Source organism: Condylostylus longicornis, unplaced genomic scaffold, assembly GCF_029603195.1.
Source record: "Condylostylus longicornis isolate FDR11 unplaced genomic scaffold, ASM2960319v2 ptg000135l, whole genome shotgun sequence".
NCBI classification, from domain to species: domain Eukaryota; kingdom Metazoa; phylum Arthropoda; class Insecta; order Diptera; family Dolichopodidae; genus Condylostylus; species Condylostylus longicornis.
Genome location: NW_026578103.1, coordinates 10855395 through 10868961, shown reverse-complemented (window position 1 = coordinate 10868961; position 13567 = coordinate 10855395). Strand labels below are relative to the sequence as shown.

General features: G+C 22.6%; 1 protein-coding gene across 1 annotated transcript in view; it reads left to right on the top strand.

Annotated features, from left to right (window-relative positions):
• The first annotated feature begins 3305 nt into the window (after positions 1-3305).
• Positions 3306-13567, top strand: part of LOC129615323 (protein bowel) — an 80732-nt gene continuing 70470 nt past the window's right edge. Inside the window, exon 1 of the mRNA XM_055530464.1 lies at positions 3306-3567. The gene's annotated coding sequence lies outside the window, so the exon portion shown is untranslated. The remainder of the gene's footprint in view (positions 3568-13567) is intronic.

Below are 13567 nucleotides of genomic sequence, written 5' to 3'. Positions count from 1 at the left end.
TAAAGTAACAAAAATTAATTATAATAATTAAAATATTTCAGTGTCCCACTTCCAATACTTTTGGTTTATGTTTCAATTTCGCACCTTAAATTCATTAATTATTAATTAAACTAACAGTCAAAGAATTTTAAAGAAACTTGACAACACCAATAATATTCTCAATGAGTAAAATCTTAGAGAAAAGTTATTATTTATTTCAAAATTTTGTTAAAAGAGAAAATATTTCTTAAATAATTTTGAATTGAGATTGAATTGAGAATAATAAACATTCATTTAAAACAAGCGCAAAACAAAAAAACATAACAAGACTAAATAGCTAACTCTGCTGACTTCTCTGACTTATTTTTGTATTTTAAGACCGTATGTTTCGTTTTTTTTTTCATTGAATTTTTATATCTCAGTTATTTTAGGATTTTTGTTTTGCCTTTCATACTAGTTTTTATGTTTGTATGTAGATTCCTTTTTTTATGCTCTTTCTTTTTTTTACTTTTTTTTATATATACAAACATACATAATATAAGCAACCGTTTACTGCTACCTAAGTTTAGGCGCCCGACAAACTTTTTATATTCTTCAGTTTTAAAGAGTTTATCGTACATTAAACACCTGTAACGCACGGTTATTTTTTGTTAGTTAATAATATTGTTATTAAAAATACTCATATACATATAAATATATATATATATATGTGTGTGTTTGTATATATCTTATTTGAATTCGTACAAAAATAAAATTTTAGATTATTTGAGCAAAGAAAGAGAATAGAAAAAAAAATAGTTACTTGACTCCATATGTGCATGTATATAATTTTTTTTTATGATACATAAAAATAATATATTTATCTCGTTCTAAGTTTAATATACAATAAATATGAGTAGGAAGAGTTCGGATACAGTGAATGACTTTTTTGACTACTATGGGAGCTAAATGGTAGCGTCATCTACTACTGAAAAAAATTATTATTTTTGTTGTGTATTGTTAATTTTTTTTTTCTTCTCATTTTTTTTTGTTTCCTAATATAAATGAGATTTTTAATATAATTTTGTGAAGAGAAAAAATAAATAAATAAATAATTTTAAATATTTTAATATTTTATTTTTTAAAATAATAATTTCAAATGCTCAAATTTGAAAAGTTAAAAATTTTAATTAAAACTAAATATGTAAGAAAAAAGTAAAAGGAAAAAAGCAAATTACAAATTTTTTGATTTTTATTTTTAACACAACAATTATTGTACATACCATACAGCATATGTACATAAGTGTATGTATGTAAGTGCACAAATTTTCATACATAGTATGTATGTATGTATGTAAGTAAAATCTGTAAAATACAACTATGCAATAAGTGGTGCATTAAAAGTTGCATTTTAAATATTTATAAAAGGAAGAGAAAGAGTAAAATGTAGAGAGAGATAAAATGAGACAGAATTAAAATTAAAAGAATAATAATAATAAAAAAAAAAACAGTGAAAAGGTAATATCGTGAAACTACCTGTTGCGCAATGGTAGTGCAACATTTATGAAAACAAGAAAACGGTTTATTTTATTCTTTTTAGTGTGTTTTTTTTGTTTATTTTTAATTTATTATACTGAGAGCGTGTTATGTGTTGTGTTGTTTTTTTCTTTTTGTTTCAATATTAATACCATTTACATACTTATATATTCTTATAATTTACGACATTACATTTCACTAAATACGTCTGTGAATTATAATATATTGAATTTAATTAAACAAAAAAAAAAATAAAGAGAAACGACAAAACGGGAAAAAAATTATTGAAATTTAAAATTATCAAATTACATTTTAAAATTTATTGATTGTGTTTAAGAAAAAAAAAAATAAATTTTTTTCTCTCTTTTTGGATTTTATAACACACTTATTGATAAATACTCACTAAAACATATCGAATTTCATTCTTAGCCAAAAACATTCGTGCATCTTTCCCAAAATTTAGCCAATTTTTTTCAATATTGTTGTTGGGAATGTGCTAAAAACGAAAAATATTTTAATATTACTTATTATTAATTTTTTTCTTGGAGATTTTCAATAAAATTTATATTTATTGGGTATTAATGTTGACATTAATATTATAAGAGGCACTGTTTTACGGTAATATTTTGCATATAAATAATATAAAAATATTAAAAATATTAAAATATTTGATAAAGAAAAAATTTTGACAAAGTTTTTTTTCAAAAAATAAATTAAACAAATTGGATAAAACCTAATATTTATATGAGTGTTCATATAAAATCACTATAAAGTGAACATTATTCTTATGTACCTACCTATAAATTTTTTAAAAGAAAAAAATTTACAAAATATAAATTATAACTTAAAAAATTAAAAAAGTAAAGAAAGTTGTATATTAATAAATTTATTAAATAAAATTATATTTTGTGATTTTTGAATTTTAATAAAAATATTTACAAATGAATCACAAATTTGAAAAGTAAATCAGAAGTACAGAGTGTTATCGTGAATAAAAATTTAATTGATAAATTTTTAACACATACCTATTACAACTTACTTCAAATAAATTACAAAAAAAAAAAGGAAATTTATAATAGCAAAAATAAAAAAAAAATTAAAAGGTGAATAAACTTTTTTCAACAAAAATCTTAAAAAATCTTATGTATAATTTTTTAATGAAATTCCAAAAAAAAAAAAAATAATTAATTATTCAATTTTTCTATAATATTTTATCAATAGATTTTTATCACATATTGTGTATTCTACATACTTATATATTATAATATACATATATATGTATAAGATATTATAACATTGTATATGATATGTGAATTAATAATACGAATATATTATTTTTAATTAAGTATATTATAATAGTTACACATACATACTTATGCATGTACACGTACATGCGCGGATTTATAACACTATTTTTATAACAAAAAAAGAAACGAATTATTAATACTTTAAGAAAATTGAAAAATCTTATGATTTTTGTTTATTTTAAATAATTTAAATGTAAATTTAATATTAATTATAAATTAATTAAAAATGATTTTATTTAATATATCATAAAATGAAATTAAAAATTTAATAAGTAAAAAAATATTAATGAAATATTTGATAAAAAACACAAACTAATAAAAAGTATTTTTAATTTATTGTTAAAATAGAAATGTTAAAGAGTGATATTTAATTTAAATAAATAAAAAAATTTTAATATTAAATAATATAACATTTATAATAATTAACAACTATAAATGTATGTGAATTAAAATATAAAAGTTTACTACACTTGCTTAGTGTATAACAGAATATTAATTAAAAATTATTCGTCGTGTTTCAACTTCTCAATCTCTTAATTCAATCATTTATTAACTTATTACTTATTCGAATATCGATAAGTATAACGATTAATTATAATTAAAAATAAAAAAAAAAATATTTTTTGTTTCATTATTTCGCTGCTTTTGTAAAACAGCGTGTATAACAAACTATGGATTATAAAGATCAATATCGCATATGGAATATTTTCACATAACACTTTTGGATTACTTCATTTTTTTTTAACTTATTTTTAAATAAGAATTGGTGAGTTTAATTTTTTGTTGATTTATTATTTAAAATAATTAAAATATGCCAAAATTCAAATTCAAATTTGAGAATTTTCAATTAGCTTTCAAGCAAAATTCATATTTTTAGACACCATTCTCAAAACCAATTTTAATTTATGTATTTACTTTTTTGTTCTTTAATATTGAAGAAATTAAAGAATTAAATATGAAGAAAGTATATCCTTTTAAAGTATATACTTGGAGGATACTAGTAGGTATAAACTAATTTTGGAATTTTATTAATTCTCTGCAATTCAAATACGTTTTTACAAATAGCTTCCCTAGCTGCAGTAGAACGATTAAAGTATACTTTGTAGACAATTGAAGCCGCTATAATAAGAAAGTACTTTGAACTCGAACAACGTTTTATTTGAATTTTTTTTTTGAAATTCATTTAAAATTGTACAATTCACAATTAATTTGCATTGATTGTTAGTCGATGTTTTTTCGCAATTAATTTTACATATTTTTTTTTAATAAGTAAAATTTATTATTAATAGTTTAGTTGGCTTAAAAATAACTTAAAAATTTTATAGAACTTACTTGAACTCTTCTAATAACTTTAATATTAAAAAAAAATAACACTAAAATTGTGTGATAGTGAGTCATCACCACACATTTCAACTGTTGTAAATTTGATTGAAAATAAATATTTCTTATATTAAAATCTTTTGTTTATTAAATATGTTCAATAAAATAAAAATACAAATTAGTAGAAATAAAAAATTTAAAAATAAAAAAGTTAAACACATAACTACTACTTGTGTATCTTATAGGTAACATTACAACAAAGCCCTCACCTTAGTTAATAGCATCATTTTACAATATTTCAATAAAAATATATGTAATAAAAATTAAATTTATATAACAATAAAAGATACTTAAGTGTTTACATACTTCTGTACATATATTACTTTCAATTTTGTATATACGTATGTTACTATGTAGGTATAGAGATCTCTGCGATAAAAAGCATCAAAAAGTCATTTATAAGTAGTTGAATTCAAGAATATGGTGAAAGGCCGTCACATCATCAATTTCTAATATAATTTTTTATTACTTATATATTTCAAATTTAAATTATTTGATGCTATTACATGAATTCAAATGAATTTATATATTAATATTATGTATAAGTGCATGTAACTGAGAATATAAATTAGATTTAAAGTTATTTTTTTAAGCACATGGAATACTAGACCTAATAAATAGGTACTTATTTACTTAACTGACATTTCATTAATGGATCAATTAACTTAATATTAATAAAGTACTTATTAGTTACTAAGAATGAATTACTTAAAATTATAAACGTATAGTTTCGTTATGATGGAATGATAGAATGCTACTTAAAAACTTAGGTTGACTCTTATAGTAACTATGGTTTTGTCAAATAACTTAAAATCCCCAATTGAACATTTTAAAGGATTAAAATTAGAAATTGATTTGGAAATTAGGAACTGAAATAATTTCAAATTGAATAAATCACTTAAGATTTACTTCGTCAAATCCAGCGTTTTCATAACAAATTTATATCACATGTACTGGACACAATCTTTTCTTAATTTTCCAAAATATAATTTGGATATTAGTTCCGGCACTGCTTACCTCTCAAAAATACTCGTACGTATATGCTAATTATTTTCTTTTTTATATCAATTTTATTATTTTTAATTTGATTTCATTTTAATATTATATCGAAAAATAAACTGTTCCGTCAATAAAAAAGTAGTAAAAAATATTTTTACGATTAATTTTTCTTTTATTTTGGTTTTCCTCTTTTTTTTCCATATCTCGTTTTTACCTTAAAAAAGAACTTAAATTTTATTGCATTCCTCATCTAGTTTAGTGCCTTTATATTATTTCGAAAAAATCTGGATGAAGAAAATTTTTATAGCTTTAAACTACTAGATTCATTTCAAGTTCAGATTTGAAATAATTCTTGCCAAGTTTTAGGTTCTAATAGTTCGTTAGAGAGTAGAAGAATCTCAAAATAAAAATAAATAAGCAAAAAATATTAAAGTTGATTTTTTTTTTGTTGGAAGAAAAAGCGGGGGTCAAAAAAATTCAAATTTTATTTTAATGAACTAGATTTAAATATTTAATTTGCCATCGAGAAAGAAACCATTTTTGAATATTCAAAAAGAAAAAAATTCTAACGCAAAACAACTTGTTGTAATTAAAAATTAATAAAATGAATAGAAAACAAAAATTAATAATTCAAGGATTTGAAAATTAGTCAATAAAGTAATAAAAATAATAGAGATAACGTGGTTCTCCTGTTCGATATTACTTAGAAAAAATTTAGTAAGTACAGCAAAAATTTCAAAATATACTGAATTTTCTAGTTGCTTCTTGTTGTCAATCCATTGTGGCTCTATACTTTATTAAAAACAGAAAAGAAAATAAATTATTATTAATCGGATTTAGATTCGAATAAACTGCTCTAAACAAAATTTGGTACACTAGTAACGAGGGTCTCTCGTGTACACTGCTAAATACCATTATATAGAGCATCATAGGTAATTAAAACTTTTGTATGAATAGAATGTTCACAACTCAACACTTTCAAAATTACAGGGATTTAAACTCAAACTCGACCGTTTATTTTTACTTTCTGAAATTTTAGGTATTTAAACTGAAAAGAAGAGCTTTCTCATGAATTAATTATAATCTTGTCAATTTTCGGAATCACATGACTTTAAAGTTCGCAAATTGGAATTTTTATATTTTTTTATTTGGCGTAACATTGCTGCTTTCTCTATCTTTAGGACAACAATAATTGCTACTTATACAACTACTTCGTGCATACGTAATTAAATTTAAATTGAAATTTCATGAAATATGCAACAAAGAAAGAAATTAAATATATTTAAGCGGTATACTTAATTATTATGTGCATATACAATATGAGTATGTAGTTATGATTAGCTAAATTTATTGAATGGATTAAATCACGTATTAAAATTGACAGAAATAAAATACATTTAAATTTTCCAAAAATATGAAATTTAAATATTGTAAATACATATAATTTACTATTTTAATTGTAATTCACCACATTAATTAATACGTTGTATGTAAATGCTATTGTTTATCAAATAATTAGATAAATAAACTTGGAAGAATATTTTACTTGAAGACTGTCAAATCTTCTTCTAATAATAATTAATTCTTTAATCAGACTAAAACAAATATTATAGATTTTGTTTAATAACTTTTTATATAATACATGGCGTCACAGTTATTCTATTAACTTGTTTCTGCAATAAATTAAAAATTTTTGTTATAAACTAACTTAAAAAAAATTTATAGTCTAACGAAAAATAAGTATTCATTTTCTAAATATAATTAGAAATAAAATAGAATTAAAAAACATAAAAGCGGAATATAAAATTTTTATTAGGCCATTAAAATTTAGAATTATAATTGACGAGGTTAAATATTTTTGATGAAGTTTTCTATTTTTATTTTTTTTTCTTAATTAAAAAACACAAAACCATTTTAGGTTAAAAATCAGTATGGCTTAAAGAATATTATAAATATTATAAATAAATAATAGTTTAATAATATATTTACGATCAGTCTGTATGAGTGAAAAGAAGTTCAGATAGTAAAATAGTCTATAAATTATATTACTTATTTTTATATTAGAATATTGGTTTATTTATTTTAAAATTTTCAATTCGAAATCGAGCTCAAGCTTATTTAAAAAATATTTCCGAATATCCAAAAATATTTTGTGAACTAATTTTATTTTTAGTAAGTACAAGAGGAAGGAGTTAATAGTCAACTGAGCATATTTCTGTAATATTAAAATTCTCTTAATCATTTTTTAAGAGATAGAGCTGTAATAGAGCAATTATGAGATATCAATACAATGTTCTTAGCTTATATTTATTAAATTTATTCATAGGACTCATACAGCTCCGATAAAATTAGTAAATCCAACTGCATATATCGTGAAAATTTTTGACTTTGCCTATAGTGAATGCGTTCTCAAACAAGCATATAAGTAATTAGATTATTATTAAGGTAACAATAATAATCTAATTATATATGCTTATAATAAGATAATATTAAAAACTTATGCACAACTAAATTTTATTAGAATATCAAACTTCTTTTTATAAATCTGCCCCCGTAAAATACAGGTAGCGTTTCCTGAATTTAGCTTAATAAATTAATTATAATGAAATAAATATACCGTACCGTACATTAATTATTTCTCACATGAGAGCTAGTTAGTGTATGGCAAGTTATTCTTAAGATGATTAAAAATTTCTAAAACCGAATATTAACAAATTTCCAAAATTTTAGCAAATTACCTGTATGTAGAGTGTATTAACTATTTAATATTGAGGTAGCCATGAAATATTGCAGGAAATAAATTAAATTTAATATGAATAGGTAGAAATGTAGCTAAGTAGCTATTTAATATCTTAATTGACTAATTAATAACTGACATTTCTTAAAATAATTAATGTACATTCAATATTATTATAATTTATTATTGTATTGATCTTCGTGGCTACTAGACTATCTACTACATAACTATTCTATATCATTAGAATTAATCATTTTTAGGAAAAATTTTTATTTTAAGAATGCTAAGAATACTTCAAATTATATAAGAATGTAAATCTGAGCCTGAAATAATAAAAGTACCATAATCTTAATTAAATATATCAATAAATTATATGTAGAAGAAAAATGAATTTCTAATTTAAAAAGAGGTAAGCAAACAAGAAAAAATTCGAAATCAAAGCAAAATAAAATTGAATAGACCCCATTGAGTTTTAGGGTAAAATTATCTTTACGATATTTTTTTTTTCTTTAATTTCGTTTTCTTAAGGAGAAACAATAAAAAATTTCCAATCATAAATTAATAAATATTCAAAATTATAAAATTATTATGAATGTATACCCTAACCTATTCAATATAATAATAACAATATGCAAAGGTTTATAAGATTTTGGTCTTATAATTATTCAAATATCGGTTACAATAGCTACTCTTTTTCTTTATACTTAATTTGTCGTTACTTGAGTTAGCCTCATGTTTTGTTCATTTTTACAATATTTTATTAAAAATGATAGTAAGTAGCCTTTTTTTCTACTGTTTTCATATTTTACTCATTTATTATTTTTATTTTTACCTTATTTCTTTAAATAACTCTTTATATCTTACGTATACACATAATAGTATATCTATCTTTATTCAACTCATTATTTCGAATTGTTGAAATTTTTTGAGAAAATTAAAATGAAATGAAATATTTTTAACTCTCCACATGTTACCATTAGAAATTATATTCAAATTTAACTGGATGGTAGGTAGGTAGCACACTCATTTACAAAAGTCACTTTGTATACATAATATAATTTATACTAAAAGGTCTACTATAATTCTACATACACTTTTCTATATAATATGTATGTGTGCATGTAGGAATGCCTAAACATTAGAAAATAACACAATTCACTACGGGGAGTCTTTTATACTTGTTTTGAAAACTATTTAACTACCTGATACATTTTTTCTAGGTTTTTAATATTTCCCGATGGAAATCTCAAGTAAATTCACATGTGTACGTTTATTTGTATTAATATATAAGTATATGAGGTTCGTGTACTTATATACTTACGAATTGACTTCACTGTTATATCAAAATCATTGTAAACATTAATTTTGTAAAATCATTAAATTTAATTCCAATACACATATATACTTACATATACGTGCTATATTTTTATTATCATGCTCTAGACATAAAGAAATTGAATTTTTGGAATTATTTAGGTTCAGAATGCAATGTTTATATTTTATTCATGCTTATGTAAACTGTTATAAAATTTACTATCGTATTCGGATACTTCGATTCCGATTCTGCTTTACGATATTTCGATTCTGTTTTACACTTATAATTATTTTCTTATTATTTTCTCAAAAAATTTCGATAGGGTAATTTTTGGATTTGGTCTCCTGGGATAAAAACGTAAGTAAATCTTTGAATATAATTCCGCGTTTAATATTACAAAATTATTTTTAAGTTATTCATTTAATTTTGAAAAAATGGTTGAAGAAAGGTAGTAAGGTCTTAATAGTAAAAATTAAAAATAATACTTAATATTCTTTATTTTTTTTCTGATATTTTCGGAAAAATAAAATCATAAATCACTTCAAAGGAATTTATAATATTTAAAAAGAAGTGCACAATCATATGATATGTATGTATATATGTATATGGGGATTTGTGAGCATAATATTATGTATATTGTGCTTTATATGTGGAATTTCTAGAAAAAATGTGGAACAATCTACTTACATACATTTACATACATAGGTACGTATGTGAATTATGTAAGAATTTTTTTACTCTTGTAAAATATTTGTGTTACCGCCGAAATGTCAATTGGCTACAGTAGAGTTATAAATATAATTTCACGATTCAAAGTAAAAAAACTTTCTTTGAAAGTAAAAAGTAAAAAACTTTCTTTGAGTCGAAAAAGGCACTATACTGTTATCTCCCAATTCAAGTGACTGAATAGTGTGTGAATTTTCTAAACATTTTTCGAACGATAAACACAAAATACACAAGAAACACAGCAATAGAATGATGTTTAAATCTGAAAACAATAAATTTAGAATATCAGACAAATTACACCATAAAAGGCAGCAACAATAAGAGCCAAATATGTAAATAAATTTTCATAACTTTTCTACAAAATTCAATTGACAAAAAAGAATAGGTTGCCTATTTTTCCCTCAATTTACTTCTTTTTGAATTTCATTTAATTAAAACGTTAAATGACTTCGTACACGCTGCAACTTTTGCAAAATTTCACATAAATCTATATGCAAATTTATTTATAAACAGGCAGAATTATTATGAAAGCTAAATAATTTATTAAATTTTGTATCTTAGTAAATAAACTTTAACAAAAACCTGTAATTTTGATTATAACTCCGAAAATAAATAACACATCTTATTGTAAATGGTTTTAATCTATTTAATTTTACTTAAAATTCAGATTGCCAGTAACACATATAACCAGAGTGATGTTAATTGTAAGTTATTAAAGAGTTAAAAGATTAAGAGATCTGAAAGGAGAAGTAAGACGAGAATTTTTTTGAAACCAACTGATCTGATTTAAAAGGATATATGAACGCAGTAGGAAGAATTTATATTTTTTTTCTAATTCGTAATTTAAAACGAGATCTTCGAAAAGAATCTCGGATATTTGAATTGAAATGAGTAACTTATATGCATGTATGTAGGCATAATGCTATTAATTTACTTTAATATGTTCCTTTTTACATACATTATAAGAATTTTTAAAATCCCGGAACTATTAAAGTAGTTGGTTTTGAATATTCAAATTCGTTCCTGAAATTCCTTTTATTTTTTTTGGAGTTCATTTTAATAAAGCAAATCACCTTCATTTATATTTATGTGAATAATTTAAATAAGAATTTTTTTTTATGTTTTGATTTTCTTTTTAAATTTAAAATTTTTGAATGAAAATTTTTCTTATTATCATAACATAAAACCGATTTGATTAGGAATTCATTATTTATTCAACAATTTTATTTTGATTAAAGCTTTATTTTCTCCCTAACCTTATCATATTAATAAGAAATTTGAGACTAAGAGATTCTTACCTTTAATTAAATCTACACTTTATAATAGCCATTTTATAGATTTTTTCTATTAAATATGATAAAAACCAGTTATTTAAAGAGAATTGTTTTCTTTTTTTTGGAATAATTAAGATATTAAAGCGAGGGGACTAATTTAAAAGTATATACGAATGTGGACGGCAGTACAGGTTTTTAGTATACATATATCCTACTCACTAAATATGAATGAATTTTTAAAACAAAAAGTTAATTATAGTCAGCATAAAGTAGTAGTAATATTATAGTTGTGAGAATTTCATAAGTTTTTCTTCAATAACTTAGAAAAACGTTTAAAAATATTTACAAATGGTGTTCTCAACTGAGTCTCCAATACATTTGCAAAAATTAATAGCCTGGAGAATATCATGTGGCGTCCGTCATTGGTAATGCTCTGTAAATCAGTTTTGATTCCAATAACCTTTTGATAAACAAATATTCTTGCAGATCCATATCAATATCTAGATCAACCGTCCAACGGTCGGCAAGAAAGATCGACTTCGACCTGCCCCCGAGCCCTGAGTTTTATCCATGCGCCATTTGGAAAAATTTGTTTAAGTCATTGAAGAAAAAAATTTGGTATAAAATAAGATTTACAGTACTTACTCTAATTCTAAAAAACTCCTAAACGAGAACAGGTAGCCAGATGACCCATATATAAAATTAAAGATCGGTAGACAAGATTGCGAGCTGTACTATGATTCCGAAATCTGAACAGATTATAACTAATGTAATTATTCATAAGAAAGCCCTTACTCTAAGATTTTCAAATCATACTTAATCTTACACAGGCACAAAGTTATTCTTCAAATTTCAAAAAGTAAAAAAATCAATCGAAATTGATTTTAAGACCCTGTAACTCCGAACCTGTTGAGCTGTGAATATCGTCTCCATGCAAAAGTTTTGTCTACTCATGAGGACCTATACAATGGTATATAACAGTGCACTTTGCCTATACTAACTTCCAAGCCTATACTAACTTCATTTTGCTTTTATTGCTATGATAATATTGATTTAAAAAAAGTAACACTGAATGGATACCGCATTAATAACAAAATTAAAATTTTTACTGAAATCCAATATTCTAAATTTCATTGTTTTAACTCATTTTGTAATTGGAAATATACTTTTTTCAATTAAAAATTCTCATTAGCCTTAAATAGTACTAAAATGCAAATAATAGATGGTACTGCTTACATATTTGAATTTCATTGTTAAACAACGATATTATTAAATTTTAAACTAATAAAAACTTCTTAAATTGCATATGTTTTGAGTACTAAAAGTAAATTGGAAATGATTTCTTATTATTCAATAATTTCAATAGTGAAAAATTAAGACAAAAATATGCTAATCCACGATTAAATTTTTATTTTTGAGTTTAATCCCAATTACCATAATTAAGATCCCAATGATAATTCATACACAGTATATATAAACGTTTCCTCAATTTTGAAACATATTCTGATCAAAAGTAAATTCCTGATATCAAAACCTCCACTATTACTCAAAAACGAACTTATAATTTATCATTTTTGGCCGAATATGTATAAAAATACTTATGCATTTATGTTTTCATATTCGACATTAATTTGTCTTTAATTAACTAGCTCTATTTATCAAAAAACAAAACAAAAAACACTTAAATGATCCCACTATAAGTGTATAATTTTGAATCCTTCATAATAATAAAAAGAACGCCTTTTTAAAAATAATTAAAACCTAATAATAACAAAACCTATTTAATGATTACTTTTCTTAACCTATTAACTTTCTTCAGCTACTTTTTAAACTATTGAAAACGAAAAAAAATTTTATTTCACCTGAAAACATTAGGTTTCCTTAAAGAAAATTTAACAACGTCATGGTCGACTACCTTGATTACCTTGACTACTTGGACTCTTTTCTATTTTTTCTCCCTTCATCATTTTAACAAAACAAACTTAATAATTTTTAACACCTGACACTCGATACGATTTAATTTGATCAATCTTTTAGGTGATGATGAGGTGATTTTATTTTTTTTTTAATTTTTTGTTAATTCAAAAAGGAGCGGTATGTAGGAGATTATTATTGTACCATTTCTTTTTTCTTTTTCATTGTTTCTGAAGAATCTTTTTTAATCCTTGAACTTTGAAATGACGAGATTTAACAAAAAGAAAAAAAAAATGTAAAAATAAGGAAGAGAATTTCTTTTAAAATATAAAAGATCTAAAAATTTTTGACAATAAACAGGGAAAGGACTAGATTTAGAAAAAACACAATCCAAGAAAAGAAAAATAAAAGAATCAAAGAT